At 35.9% G+C, this 16,362-nt stretch overlaps 2 long non-coding RNA genes across 2 annotated transcripts; one reads left to right on the top strand and one right to left on the bottom strand.

The window, feature by feature from the left end:
* Positions 1–465: 465 nt before the first annotated feature.
* On the bottom strand, positions 466–3,499 carry LOC132697591 (uncharacterized). Its single transcript, XR_009618216.1, has 4 exons — positions 3,424–3,499; positions 2,957–3,094; positions 2,724–2,899; positions 466–851 (listed from the first exon to the last, which is right to left on the bottom strand). It is a non-coding gene; the product is annotated as an uncharacterized LOC132697591 (long non-coding RNA).
* Positions 3,500–13,023: 9,524 nt separating this feature from the next.
* LOC132697592 (uncharacterized) lies at positions 13,024–16,078 on the top strand. Its single transcript, XR_009618217.1, has 4 exons — positions 13,024–13,099; positions 13,429–13,566; positions 13,624–13,799; positions 15,672–16,078. It is a non-coding gene; the product is annotated as an uncharacterized LOC132697592 (long non-coding RNA).
* Positions 16,079–16,362: the final 284 nt, after the last annotated feature.

Raw genomic sequence — 16,362 nt, 5'->3', positions numbered from 1 at the left:
TCGATGGCCGCGGATACCACGTTATACACTTTTTCCTGGATGTCATCCGCGCTTACAGACCTACTAATCGGAACGTTGGTGACGTAGGACGGTACGTTAACCGAAGGCGAAGGTTGAGCGATTCTGCGCGGATCGTACGAGGCCGCCTCGTTCTTTGCCGGACTTGCAGAAGAGAACAAGTTCTTAAGCTTGTTCAAATAAAAAAAAAAAAAAAAACAGTAAATTTTCGTAATTCTGTGGCGATTTTACGGAATCGACGGGGTTACTTACCCCGTTCGGGAGGCGGGCTGCCCTAGCGCAGCGGGGGCGGTGAGTAGCACTCTTGAATTGAACCAGAGTAGAGATATGTATAATATAGGCTTCCCCACTCCTCTCCCTTTTGTGGGCGTGTCCTCCTTCCCCACGACTCTCTAGCTCCTCCCCCTTTACCCATAATCCCTTGAAACTGGCTCCCATTGGATAAGCAAGCACCAATGGGGTTTAATCAATCTCCCCACCTCTAGTTTGCGATGGCGGCGAAGCCAATCAGAGCCCAGATATTTTCCCACCCTTAAGAAAAGCAATGCCGTCAATGAGACTTGATCATATTGTTCGCGTGACCATCTGCACCCTCTAGCGGTTCGAATGTAAACTAGTGTCCCCTCTTGGAATAAGATTTTCTTTAATAAGGTAACCCCACCTAGTGAATATTGACCAAAACATTTATTTTAAAAACATATACTTCTGCGAATGTGTACCCTCGCGGGTACAAACTGTACTTTTATTGCGCACAAAGGACAGGGGAAATAAAGACGAAAAGTGTTGGATTTCTTTTCTCGGAACTGGAAGCTGGCAGGCACCACCAATAATATCTGCAAAACAAAAACCTGGTTAAAATTTTCATTAATAAAGTAGGATATTAGAAACCATATACCTTTTTAATTAATAAGCCATCTACCGTGCGTTAACTTCATACATATTTCCGCATGCTTCTGTTTTAAGGTATCGTGAAATATTTGACTATTTATCTGGGAAAAGTTAATATGTCGAAAATATTATGTGTATGTGGCCGTGGTAGGCTTTCTTTGCTATTATAATTTTATTTTTATTATTTAATATTTACAAAATTAATTTATCTATCTTATTGATGATTTTGATTTTCTTTGCTATTTTATTATTTGTTTTTATTATTTAATATTTTCAAAATTAATTTATCTATCTTATTGATGATTTTCAGATATCGCAGTAAACTTTACTATTTCATCAATTTCTTTTATTTATTGCTGATCTTTGAGAATAGTGTACATACTTTTTTTCGTAACTTATCTGTATCTACCCTTTAATTTCCTATCAAGCCATAAAGCAAACTCGAAAGGCATCTTAACTAAAAACTTATATACTTTAAAGCTGCTGCTACTACTACATAAAAGTGTGTTTCTATGCCAATCTCAACAACAATGAAATCTGGACGCTTATACTAATTACTGTAATACTCTTCTCTGCTAACGCTCTAGGAGACGCTATTTGAACCCTGTTCAAAGAAAAACTTCTACAGCCCAAATAACCTCTCTGAACCACACTTAAGCGCATCACTCTTTCACTGTCTTGAAGCCTTCAGATTAATATTCCGTACTAACTACGTATGCCATACACGAAACGTTCTCTTTTCTAATTTTTTTCTATGCGCTACATTAACGAACAGGATCTAAACTTTTCTGTCTGTGTATTTTGTTAGCCACCTTAAAAAAATTAAAAAAAGGTATGCGAACCTAGAGGATATTTTCCATATTTTTCACAAATGGTGACAACAATTAATGCAAGTATTATTTTTAATAATAACCCATCTTTCGCTATGACACGAAAACATCGACTTTTTAATTCTAACTTTTCTCATAGAGCTTCCCTTTAGTCTCTATCTGTTCTCTAACTAAATCCCCACCTTTTTGAAAAACCAACCTCTAAAAATAGTTAATTTTCTCTAATTTAAATTTGTACGTTTTCCGCAATATGTGTGAATATTTTCGCTAGAACATTTAGTTACTTAGTACATGTCCTAATCAATATTTTAAAAATATAATTCTAATGATACGTGTTTACGATTTGAAGATAACGAAACATTCCCCAGTTTCATAAATGAGAGCTCACTGCCAAACTACCAAACATCACAGTACAAACTACCGTACTACGCCCCCCTGGACAAAATCAGGTCAGTTAGCGTCATTAATTCTACCTGCGTTAACGAATAACGTATTGTTAATTAAGGTTTAATACGTAGAAAATTTAAGTAACAAATAATTGCAATGAAACTCACTAACATCATAAATTATTAAAAAAAAATTAGAACAGTTGGAATTTACTGGAGTAACCAATTTGGCACTAAAAATGGAAATTTTCGATACTCTACTAGGTGCCTACAATAAATTTTACTATTATTTTTAATGCAGAGACACAACGATTTTCTAGTTCTGAATTTGATCAGGGGTATATGACCATAGTTTACGCCGACTCTAAAAGGCATGCAGTCTATTGTTTTTGAACGCCCCATTTTGTGTATTATGTTCAAAACAGAGACTCTCTGGGCTTATGACTACAGCTACCAGCTACTACTTTCAATAATATTAACACAAAAAAAGTAGGTGGGATTTCTATAATACGTGCAAAGTTTATGTGAAACTGACTGGAAGACAGAGTAATGCACCAATATGTTACTAAACATATTTCGATAGAATTCCGTAAGAGCTTACCTCCAAGTTTCCTCATTTAGTCAGTCAAAGCATCAAATGGGAAATTCCAATCCAACATATGTAGTGGTGGAAATATATCAATCGCCTACGTTACCGACGGTACCCGAGTGAAGCTTCTGCGTCTTCTTTACCCCACATGCCTACTTAAAAAGATACTGGTCTAAGTCTCAATATTCCTGTTAAAAAAAAGAGAGGTTCTATATTGCCATAAATATGTGTTTTCAAAATTTTACCTGAATGGTTCGTGATTCCTTATATATGCAGTGTTGGCAGCAATGTGGCGACGACTACGCTGAAACTTTGCATATCTCGTGTCCCCATGACTGGTCTGTTTCATATATCAAACCTCACCTCGCACGGGTTTGAACCTCCTTTAAAAAAAAAACAGGCAAGACTTATACTTATCATATCAAAGTAATACGAGGAACTTATGTTTTATGCCAAAACTTATTTCATCACCTCCAAAGGGGAGTAGGGGTTTCTAAAGTATGGTAGGTACATCTCTTTCATTTTTTAATTAAAAAAAGTGACACAATTACGCGACGTAACTCGATCCGGATCGTTAACGCGTCTCAAGATGGGGGTTTAGAGATGCTGAGGTCATTAAATTGATTCACTAATACCTGTACACACTGAAACCCCTTATTTCCAAAATAAAAAATTGTTAACTGTTAACACAACAAAAAAACTATTTTCTCACCAATTATATTTCTGGGTCGTTTTCAGAATTTGTCCAACGTAGAATCCCAAGAGGATAGGGCCGCAATTTCGAAAAATGTTCATGTCTCCCCACTATGCATTTGTACAAGAAGCAGGGCCGGATTAACAGCAATTATATTCTTGTCAGTCAACATACAGCCGCCGATTGAATTCTCGGATTCTGCTTTACTAGTTGCCATGGTCTGTCAAATATGTTACTTAAAAATTGTATATTTTTTTTACAAATAATATACCTTTCCTAAAATAATTCCGCCTTTGTCAAGTCGGACACGGGCACGTCTGTCCGCTTTGAAAAGCGCAGGCGTATGTATCTTCCAAAATGATCCAAGCAGGCTCGGATTGCCAGCAAATACACAACTCGCCGATTCAATTCTGAGATGTTGCTTCACGAGTTACCATGATCTGTCAAATATTTCAATTAAAAAAAATCTATTATTTAGCAACAATATACCTTTTTAAAAATAATTTCGTCTTTTTTCAAGTTCAACAGGACACGTGTGTTCGTTTCAGTTGGACAAGGGCACGTCTGTCCGCTTTGAAAAGCGCGGCGTATGTATCTTCCAAAATGATCCAAATTGTTAACCTTTTTTTGATTCCTCGTTCCCCGATTCAATTCTGAGATGTTGCTTCACGAGTTACCATGATCTGTCAAATATTTTAATTAAAAAAAATCTATTATTTAGCAACAATATACCTTTTTAAAAATAATTTCGTTTTTTTCAAGTTCAACAGGACACGTGTGTTCGTTTCGAAAGGTTTCGTAGTCTGTAGCTCTGTCGAATTCTCCAAAATTCGTTAAACCTTCAGATATTTTCAAAATTTGTCCAACGCAGACTTCCACTCACGCAGTTTCGAAAACTTTCTGGTCTCCCCGCCATGCATTTGTACACGAAGCCGTTCTGGACTATCAGCAAACAGCACATCCGTCATTTTTCTTCTCGGATTCCGCTTGACGAGTTACATCGATCTGTCAAATATTTAATGTAAAACAATCTTATCTATTACTTTTACCCAATATTAAGTACCTATTCAAAATTAGTAGCGCCTTTTCGAGTTCGAAAGGTTTCGTAGCCTATAGCCCTGCCGAAATGGCATTGCATTTGTACACGAAGCAGGGTCGGATTGTAAGCAAACAGCACCCCCGGTCACTTTTCTTCTCGGATTCTGCTTGACGAGTTACATCGATCTGTGGAATATTTAGCGAAAAAAAAATTATCTATTACTTTTACCAAAAAATGAAGTACCTTTTTTCTTTAAAACAGTTCGTCCTTTTCGAGTTTGAAAGGTTTCGTAGCCTATAGCCCTGCCGAAATGTCATTGCATTTGTACACGAAGCAGGGTCGGATTGTCAGCAAACACCACAAGCGTCACTTTTCTTCTCGGTTTCTGCTGGAACTTAAAAGTTCTAACCCCTAAAACCATATTTTTAATACGCTGGCGGACGTATAACAATCCCCAAAAATTACCATATTTAAATTGTTACTATTGACATATTTCTATTCCGAACTTAACTCAATACATGCAAAAAAAAACTAGCGAATGTTATTTATTATCTCCGATGGGTGGATGATTGAGAAACGTTTAAATAAATCTACCTTTCTGTCTCTCTTTTTCTATATAGGTCACTCATTCTCTCTATCTGTTACTTTCCACAATCCGAATTTACACTTGGCCCCCCAAAAATCTTGTAAAATTTTATCTGCTTAACTTCTTCGCGTTGTTCATATGGCTGAATTTTTTGGGAGATATATCGTGCGTTATTTCTATTAAAATTCTGTTTCCTTTTTACCTACTTCAAAAACGTAAGCGAGCATTTTTGGTTGTTTTATTAAACAAAAATTGATACTAAACAAGATCCGTATCTCCGACCTCAGCCTCCTTTGATCACTCCCCAATTTTTTTTTAATTAAGTATAGAAACCTCGTCGAACATATACATAATACTAGGTCAAAATGTTACGCGGTTACTCATTAAAGTCGCAATTCCGAAAGCTTCTTACCTATCTTTTTCCAGTCTTTTTTGTTTTATTTATCCGTATATGAAACACACATTGAACACAAAACTTAAACTCGTTGGCGATATTGCATTAAGCAACAAACGCGTATAACAGAAACGAACCCTTAACACAAACGCTTCTTTAAACTTCGACTGACACGTGAAACAACCCGCATTCCTACGAAAGGCAGGTAAACCAAGCAGGTCAAATTTTAAGCTACCCTCCAGTGTCGTCGTAGGTTGGGGCATAGTAAATAGCGAATACAAGAAAGCGGTAATTTATAATAATTTAATTTGCATTTTATTTAACTTAAGTTGTTTTGTAGAAAATGAGACATTTCTACAATTAATCAATATACTACGAGTACTTTTCCGCTTAATTACTATTTTTGAGAAACAAAAGGAAACGTTAGATTCCATTCAAACTTTTTCGGTTTTCATGATATCTCGCGTTTATTTAGAAGCTAATGGCCTGTGGCCTTAACCAGACGTTTCCAAAGCCTGGTTTGATATTATGTATATAAATCTTAACAAACACGAAAAATAGAGTTATATTGCCACCGAAAATCTGAATTTATGTTTAAAAATGTAACTTCCCGTATTTAAACTATTGCCTGCATTGGCGCCTATATTTTATAGTTTTTTTTTTGTATCCTATTTTTTTTGTTTTGCTTGCAAATGTGTGTCCATTTTTCGGGTACTGAATTTTTTTTTCTCAAATTATTACAAATTACTCAAAACGGAGTTAAAAAGAGACGAGGAGAAAAGGGAAGAACCCTTATTTCTCCGACACTGACCTCCGATGTTTATAAAAATTGACGCCTTGACACCCTCCCCGTGAATATTTTACAAAGGATTTTTAAAATTTAACTTCCAAATAACGCATACTCTCGCCTAGTGTCACAGTTTTGAGCCCCATTTTGCTATGGTTAGACAGGTTTATTCTTGTACATTGTCGGGACAAAAGAAGCATCTCCTTCATCCAAATTGACTTTTTCATACCTAATATAACAGCTGCCGGCCATCATCTCGCCTTAATTGTTTCTATTGAATTAATTTTAGTTACAAAAAATTAGATGATCGTCAAAATTGGCATAAAAAGTTAATCAAGATTTAATTAACACAAGAATATGCACAAAAGAAAAGAGATAAACTCCGACACGGGAAACAAGGAAATATCGCTGAAACGGCAACTGATCTAGCGCGCGCCTTTTTTAAAAATAATAATTTTTCAAAAGAATTCTAGGCTAAGCTAAATACCTGGTGCAACAAAATATTGAAGGATCTTCATGATCCTACCTGTGAGCGAGTAGAAAATTATTTGCAAAGAGGATAAAGGTATATCTTAATATAAATAGTTTCACTATTGATAATATGTCCCCTTTTAAAATGGCGCATTATTTGATACGTACTTTTTTCTTGTCAGAGCTTGTCTAAAAAAAAATCGGGATGGATGGAGGTTCTCCGTCAGGTTTTTTTCCTGTCGAAACAAGTATGTGCGGCGTTCGCTTTGGATCTGGGGAATGGGTGGGGTTATACATATATAAGCTATAAGAAATTTTAATTTTTTATTCAGTTTCCACTCATACAATTTCGTGATAAGTGCAGAGTGAGAAAAATGTCCGAAGTCGAAAATTATCCAACGCAAGCATTGGATTCGTGGGGAAGATTTGTGGTCAATGCGGAAATAATCCGCGAACAAAAATACATTTACGAGGCAGCAATTACGCTGCCGGAATTCGGACTAGAAATTACCTCAGGTCTTAGCCCAGCAAGAATCTTCGCTCCGGCAGTGAAAGTGAGCTTTATCCCCTACGTTTTGGCGGAGAAAAGAAGCATTTCGTTCGACGAGATAGACTTCACAGAATTAATACAACAGCTTCCATTGTTATTGTTAGCAGGCCCGACTGGTAAAGTTATGTATTTAACCTGCTTCAAACTCAGCTGTCTACAATGTGATGGTGAAGTCTTGGTCAAGATTGAAAATAGCGAGGGTATACTCTATATTTCGAAAGACTGGGTACAGGAATTAATTACCATAAGCAAATTGGTATTTAAAAGAATACGAGTACTGTCTCGTTTGAACTTTTACGAGTACTACGATAGAATATTGTATTTGACTATACATGAAAATTTACTGGAAGACGCCAAAATCTTTCCGCATATAGAATATTTATGTTCTACAGAAGAGAGTGAGCAGAGCTACTGCATGGAGGACTACATGCGTTTTGGAAAAATGCAGATAAAACAAGATATCAACAAAAGGATAGCATGGGACATACCTGTGTTTTAATAGAAATTTACCTGTAAACTAATAATAATAAATGTATTTTTAAAATTCAGTGTGTGTGTATGTTTTATCCTTACCCCCATAAAAAAAAGTAAAAAAAAACAAGTAATTGCGTAAAATAACTTTATTAAAGAAAAAAAAAAAACAACAAAATATAACCAAACAAAACATAGTACCACCGGAATGAAACCATCAGAAATTACCCCAACAACGGAGATTCTCGCATATAATTTACCAAAAAAAATTTGCAGTGCAAAAGTCAAAGTTCAAAGCTGGCGATGCAGTGAGCATAAGTCGCACAAAATCGGTTTTTGACAAAAGCTATGAAATTAATTGGACACCCCGAAAATTTCAAGATTGTTAAAGTAAGTGGTTCCTTCCCTCTTACGTATCTTTTGGAAGATATGGAGGGACGTTAAATCAAAGGTTCGTTTTATGAAGTCGAATTACAAAAACCGTACTACCAAATAGTCGATCGACAAGGTAAAATCCAAGGTAAACGGAGTATCGGAAGGAGAAGGATGTCATGGTTGCGTAATCTGAGAGAATGGTTTGGATGTAACTCCAACCAATTGTTTCGTGCTGCAGTCTCAAGGATACGAATTGCATTGATGATTGCCAACCTTCGCAGCGGAGATGGCACGTGAAGAAGAAGAAGATATCTTCCAAAAGATACGTAAGAGGGAAGGAACCACTTACTTTAACAATCTTGAAATTTTCGGGGTGTCCAATTAATTTCATAGCTTTTGTCAAAAACCGATTTTGTGCGACTTATGCTCACTGCATCGCCAGCTTTGAACTTTGACTTTTGCACTGCAAATTTTTTTTGGTAAATTATATGCGAGAATCTCCGTTGTTGGGGTAATTTCTGATGGTTTCATTCCGGTGGTACTATGTTTTGTTTGGTTATATTTTGTTGTTATTTTTTTTTTTCTTTAATAAAGTTATTTTACGCAATTACTTGTTTTTTTTTACTTTTTTTTATGGGGGTAAGGATAAAACATACACACACACTGAATTTTAAAAATACATTTATTATTATTAGTTTACAGGTAAATTTCTATTAAAACACAGGTATGTCCCATGCTATCCTTTTGTTGATATCTTGTTTTATCTGCATTTTTCCAAAACGCATGTAGTCCTCCATGCAGTAGCTCTGCTCACTCTCTTCTGTAGAACATAAATATTCTATATGCGGAAAGATTTTGGCGTCTTCCAGTAAATTTTCATGTATAGTCAAATACAATATTCTATCGTAGTACTCGTAAAAGTTCAAACGAGACAGTACTCGTATTCTTTTAAATACCAATTTGCTTATGGTAATTAATTCCTGTACCCAGTCTTTCGAAATATAGAGTATACCCTCGCTATTTTCAATCTTGACCAAGACTTCACCATCACATTGTAGACAGCTGAGTTTGAAGCAGGTTAAATACATAACTTTACCAGTCGGGCCTGCTAACAATAACAATGGAAGCTGTTGTATTAATTCTGTGAAGTCTATCTCGTCGAACGAAATGCTTCTTTTCTCCGCCAAAACGTAGGGGATAAAGCTCACTTTCACTGCCGGAGCGAAGATTCTTGCTGGGCTAAGACCTGAGGTAATTTCTAGTCCGAATTCCGGCAGCGTAATTGCTGCCTCGTAAATGTATTTTTGTTCGCGGATTATTTCCGCATTGACCACAAATCTTCCCCACGAATCCAATGCTTGCGTTGGATAATTTTCGACTTCGGACATTTTTCTCACTCTGCACTTATCACGAAATTGTATGAGTGGAAACTGAATAAAAAATTAAAATTTCTTATAGCTTATATATGTATAACCCCACCCATTCCCCAGATCCAAAGCGAACGCCGCACATACTTGTTTCGACAGGAAAAAAACCTGACGGAGAACCTCCATCCATCCCGATTTTTTTTTAGACAAGCTCTGACAAGAAAAAAGTACGTATCAAATAATGCGCCATTTTAAAAGGGGACATATTATCAATAGTGAAACTATTTATATTAAGATATACCTTTATCCTCTTTGCAAATAATTTTCTACTCGCTCACAGGTAGGATCATGAAGATCCTTCAATATTTTGTTGCACCAGGTATTTAGCTTAGCCTAGAATTCTTTTGAAAAATTATTATTTTTAAAAAAGGCGCGCGCTAGATCAGTTGCCGTTTCAGCGATATTTCCTTGTTTCCCGTGTCGGAGTTTATCTCTTTTCTTTTGTGCATATTCTTGTGTTAATTAAATCTTGATTAACTTTTTATGCCAATTTTGACGATCATCTAATTTTTTGTAACTAAAATTAATTCAATAGAAACAATTAAGGCGAGATGATGGCCGGCAGCTGTTATATTAGGTATGAAAAAGTCAATTTGGATGAAGGAGATGCTTCTTTTGTCCCGACAATGTACAAGAATAAACCTGTCTAACCATAGCAAAATGGGGCTCAAAACTGTGACACTAGGCGAGAGTATGCGTTATTTGGAAGTTAAATTTTAAAAATCCTTTGTAAAATATTCACGGGGAGGGTGTCAAGGCGTCAATTTTTATAAACATCGGAGGTCAGTGTCGGAGAAATAAGGGTTCTTCCCTTTTCTCCTCGTCTCTTTTTAACTCCGTTTTGAGTAATTTGTAATAATTTGAGAAAAAAAAATTCAGTACCCGAAAAATGGACACACATTTGCAAGCAAAACAAAAAAAATAGGATACAAAAAAAAAACTATAAAATATAGGCGCCAATGCAGGCAATAGTTTAAATACGGGAAGTTACATTTTTAAACATAAATTCAGATTTTCGGTGGCAATATAACTCTATTTTTCGTGTTTGTTAAGATTTATATACATAATATCAAACCAGGCTTTGGAAACGTCTGGTTAAGGCCACAGGCCATTAGCTTCTAAATAAACGCGAGATATCATGAAAACCGAAAAAGTTTGAATGGAATCTAACGTTTCCTTTTGTTTCTCAAAAATAGTAATTAAGCGGAAAAGTACTCGTAGTATATTGATTAATTGTAGAAATGTCTCATTTTCTACAAAACAACTTAAGTTAAATAAAATGCAAATTAAATTATTATAAATTACCGCTTTCTTGTATTCGCTATTTACTATGCCCCAACCTACGACGACACTGGAGGGTAGCTTAAAATTTGACCTGCTTGGTTTACCTGCCTTTCGTAGGAATGCGGGTTGTTTCACGTGTCAGTCGAAGTTTAAAGAAGCGTTTGTGTTAAGGGTTCGTTTCTGTTATACGCGTTTGTTGCTTAATGCAATATCGCCAACGAGTTTAAGTTTTGTGTTCAATGTGTGTTTCATATACGGATAAATAAAACAAAAAAGACTGGAAAAAGATAGGTAAGAAGCTTTCGGAATTGCGACTTTAATGAGTAACCGCGTAACATTTTGACCTAGTATTATGTATATGTTCGACGAGGTTTCTATACTTAATTAAAAAAAAATTGGGGAGTGATCAAAGGAGGCTGAGGTCGGAGATACGGATCTTGTTTAGTATCAATTTTTGTTTAATAAAACAACCAAAAATGCTCGCTTACGTTTTTGAAGTAGGTAAAAAGGAAACAGAATTTTAATAGAAATAACGCACGATATATCTCCCAAAAAATTCAGCCATATGAACAACGCGAAGAAGTTAAGCAGATAAAATTTTACAAGATTTTTGGGGGGCCAAGTGTAAATTCGGATTGTGGAAAGTAACAGATAGAGAGAATGAGTGACCTATATAGAAAAAGAGAGACAGAAAGGTAGATTTATTTAAACGTTTCTCAATCATCCACCCATCGGAGATAATAAATAACATTCGCTAGTTTTTTTTTGCATGTATTGAGTTAAGTTCGGAATAGAAATATGTCAATAGTAACAATTTAAATATGGTAATTTTTGGGGATTGTTATACGTCCGCCAGCGTATTAAAAATATGGTTTTAGGGGTTAGAACTTTTAAGTTCCAGCAGAAACCGAGAAGAAAAGTGACGCTTGTGGTGTTTGCTGACAATCCGACCCTGCTTCGTGTACAAATGCAATGACATTTCGGCAGGGCTATAGGCTACGAAACCTTTCAAACTCGAAAAGGACGAACTGTTTTAAAGAAAAAAGGTACTTCATTTTTTGGTAAAAGTAATAGATAATTTTTTTTTCGCTAAATATTCCACAGATCGATGTAACTCGTCAAGCAGAATCCGAGAAGAAAAGTGACCGGGGGTGCTGTTTGCTTACAATCCGACCCTGCTTCGTGTACAAATGCAATGCCATTTCGGCAGGGCTATAGGCTACGAAACCTTTCGAACTCGAAAAGGCGCTACTAATTTTGAATAGGTACTTAATATTGGGTAAAAGTAATAGATAAGATTGTTTTACATTAAATATTTGACAGATCGATGTAACTCGTCAAGCGGAATCCGAGAAGAAAAATGACGGATGTGCTGTTTGCTGATAGTCCAGAACGGCTTCGTGTACAAATGCATGGCGGGGAGACCAGAAAGTTTTCGAAACTGCGTGAGTGGAAGTCTGCGTTGGACAAATTTTGAAAATATCTGAAGGTTTAACGAATTTTGGAGAATTCGACAGAGCTACAGACTACGAAACCTTTCGAAACGAACACACGTGTCCTGTTGAACTTGAAAAAAACGAAATTATTTTTAAAAAGGTATATTGTTGCTAAATAATAGATTTTTTTTAATTAAAATATTTGACAGATCATGGTAACTCGTGAAGCAACATCTCAGAATTGAATCGGGGAACGAGGAATCAAAAAAAGGTTAACAATTTGGATCATTTTGGAAGATACATACGCCGCGCTTTTCAAAGCGGACAGACGTGCCCTTGTCCAACTGAAACGAACACACGTGTCCTGTTGAACTTGAAAAAAGACGAAATTATTTTTAAAAAGGTATATTGTTGCTAAATAATAGATTTTTTTTAATTGAAATATTTGACAGATCATGGTAACTCGTGAAGCAACATCTCAGAATTGAATCGGCGAGTTGTGTATTTGCTGGCAATCCGAGCCTGCTTGGATCATTTTGGAAGATACATACGCCTGCGCTTTTCAAAGCGGACAGACGTGCCCGTGTCCGACTTGACAAAGGCGGAATTATTTTAGGAAAGGTATATTATTTGTAAAAAAAATATACAATTTTTAAGTAACATATTTGACAGACCATGGCAACTAGTAAAGCAGAATCCGAGAATTCAATCGGCGGCTGTATGTTGACTGACAAGAATATAATTGCTGTTAATCCGGCCCTGCTTCTTGTACAAATGCATAGTGGGGAGACATGAACATTTTTCGAAATTGCGGCCCTATCCTCTTGGGATTCTACGTTGGACAAATTCTGAAAACGACCCAGAAATATAATTGGTGAGAAAATAGTTTTTTTGTTGTGTTAACAGTTAACAATTTTTTATTTTGGAAATAAGGGGTTTCAGTGTGTACAGGTATTAGTGAATCAATTTAATGACCTCAGCATCTCTAAACCCCCATCTTGAGACGCGTTAACGATCCGGATCGAGTTACGTCGCGTAATTGTGTCACTTTTTTTAATTAAAAAATGAAAGAGATGTACCTACCATACTTTAGAAACCCCTACTCCCCTTTGGAGGTGATGAAATAAGTTTTGGCATAAAACATAAGTTCCTCGTATTACTTTGATATGATAAGTATAAGTCTTGCCTGTTTTTTTTTTAAAGGAGGTTCAAACCCGTGCGAGGTGAGGTTTGATATATGAAACAGACCAGTCATGGGGACACGAGATATGCAAAGTTTCAGCGTAGTCGTCGCCACATTGCTGCCAACACTGCATATATAAGGAATCACGAACCATTCAGGTAAAATTTTGAAAACACATATTTATGGCAATATAGAACCTCTCTTTTTTTTAACAGGAATATTGAGACTTAGACCAGTATCTTTTTAAGTAGGCATGTGGGGTAAAGAAGACGCAGAAGCTTCACTCGGGTACCGTCGGTAACGTAGGCGATTGATATATTTCCACCACTACATATGTTGGATTGGAATTTCCCATTTGATGCTTTGACTGACTAAATGAGGAAACTTGGAGGTAAGCTCTTACGGAATTCTATCGAAATATGTTTAGTAACATATTGGTGCATTACTCTGTCTTCCAGTCAGTTTCACATAAACTTTGCACGTATTATAGAAATCCCACCTACTTTTTTTGTGTTAATATTATTGAAAGTAGTAGCTGGTAGCTGTAGTCATAAGCCCAGAGAGTCTCTGTTTTGAACATAATACACAAAATGGGGCGTTCAAAAACAATAGACTGCATGCCTTTTAGAGTCGGCGTAAACTATGGTCATATACCCCTGATCAAATTCAGAACTAGAAAATCGTTGTGTCTCTGCATTAAAAATAATAGTAAAATTTATTGTAGGCACCTAGTAGAGTATCGAAAATTTCCATTTTTAGTGCCAAATTGGTTACTCCAGTAAATTCCAACTGTTCTAATTTTTTTTTAATAATTTATGATGTTAGTGAGTTTCATTGCAATTATTTGTTACTTAAATTTTCTACGTATTAAACCTTAATTAACAATACGTTATTCGTTAACGCAGGTAGAATTAATGACGCTAACTGACCTGATTTTGTCCAGGGGGGCGTAGTACGGTAGTTTGTACTGTGATGTTTGGTAGTTTGGCAGTGAGCTCTCATTTATGAAACTGGGGAATGTTTCGTTATCTTCAAATCGTAAACACGTATCATTAGAATTATATTTTTAAAATATTGATTAGGACATGTACTAAGTAACTAAATGTTCTAGCGAAAATATTCACACATATTGCGGAAAACGTACAAATTTAAATTAGAGAAAATTAACTATTTTTAGAGGTTGGTTTTTCAAAAAGGTGGGGATTTAGTTAGAGAACAGATAGAGACTAAAGGGAAGCTCTATGAGAAAAGTTAGAATTAAAAAGTCGATGTTTTCGTGTCATAGCGAAAGATGGGTTATTATTAAAAATAATACTTGCATTAATTGTTGTCACCATTTGTGAAAAATATGGAAAATATCCTCTAGGTTCGCATACCTTTTTTTAATTTTTTTAAGGTGGCTAACAAAATACACAGACAGAAAAGTTTAGATCCTGTTCGTTAATGTAGCGCATAGAAAAAAATTAGAAAAGAGAACGTTTCGTGTATGGCATACGTAGTTAGTACGGAATATTAATCTGAAGGCTTCAAGACAGTGAAAGAGTGATGCGCTTAAGTGTGGTTCAGAGAGGTTATTTGGGCTGTAGAAGTTTTTCTTTGAACAGGGTTCAAATAGCGTCTCCTAGAGCGTTAGCAGAGAAGAGTATTACAGTAATTAGTATAAGCGTCCAGATTTCATTGTTGTTGAGATTGGCATAGAAACACACTTTTATGTAGTAGTAGCAGCAGCTTTAAAGTATATGAGTTTTTAGTTAAGATGCCTTTCGAGTTTGCTTTATGGCTTGATAGGAAATTAAAGGGTAGATACAGATAAGTTACGAAAAAAAGTATGTACACTATTCTCAAAGATCAGCAATAAATAAAAGAAATTGATGAAATAGTAAAGTTTACTGCGATATCTGAAAATCATCAATAAGATAGATAAATTAATTTTGAAAATATTAAATAATAAAAACAAATAATAAAATAGCAAAGAAAATCAAAATCATCAATAAGATAGATAAATTAATTTTGTAAATATTAAATAATAAAAATAAAATTATAATAGCAAAGAAAGCCTACCACGGCCACATACACATAATATTTTCGACATATTAACTTTTCCCAGATAAATAGTCAAATATTTCACGATACCTTAAAACAGAAGCATGCGGAAATATGTATGAAGTTAACGCACGGTAGATGGCTTATTAATTAAAAAGGTATATGGTTTCTAATATCCTACTTTATTAATGAAAATTTTAACCAGGTTTTTGTTTTGCAGATATTATTGGTGGTGCCTGCCAGCTTCCAGTTCCGAGAAAAGAAATCCAACACTTTTCGTCTTTATTTCCCCTGTCCTTTGTGCGCAATAAAAGTACAGTTTGTACCCGCGAGGGTACACATTCGCAGAAGTATATGTTTTTAAAATAAATGTTTTGGTCAATATTCACTAGGTGGGGTTACCTTATTAAAGAAAATCTTATTCCAAGAGGGGACACTAGTTTACATTCGAACCGCTAGAGGGTGCAGATGGTCACGCGAACAATATGATCAAGTCTCATTGACGGCATTGCTTTTCTTAAGGGTGGGAAAATATCTGGGCTCTGATTGGCTTCGCCGCCATCGCAAACTAGAGGTGGGGAGATTGATTAAACCCCATTGGTGCTTGCTTATCCAATGGGAGCCAGTTTCAAGGGATTATGGGTAAAGGGGGAGGAGCTAGAGAGTCGTGGGGAAGGAGGACACGCCCACAAAAGGGAGAGGAGTGGGGAAGCCTATATTATACATATCTCTACTCTGGTTCAATTCAAGAGTGCTACTCACCGCCCCCGCTGCGCTAGGGCAGCCCGCCTCCCGAACGGGGTAAGTAACCCCGTCGATTCCGTAAAATCGCCACAGAATTACGAAAATTTACTGTTTTTTTTTTTTTTTTTTATTTGAACAAGCTTAAGAACTTGTTCTCTTCTGCAAGT

This window comes from Cylas formicarius, unplaced genomic scaffold (assembly GCF_029955315.1).
Source record: "Cylas formicarius isolate icCylForm1 unplaced genomic scaffold, icCylForm1.1 PGA_scaffold_25__1_contigs__length_1324815, whole genome shotgun sequence".
Taxonomy (NCBI): domain Eukaryota; kingdom Metazoa; phylum Arthropoda; class Insecta; order Coleoptera; family Brentidae; genus Cylas; species Cylas formicarius.
The sequence above is the reverse complement of the archived record's forward strand: the minus strand, read 5'-3'. Positions and strand labels throughout refer to the sequence as shown.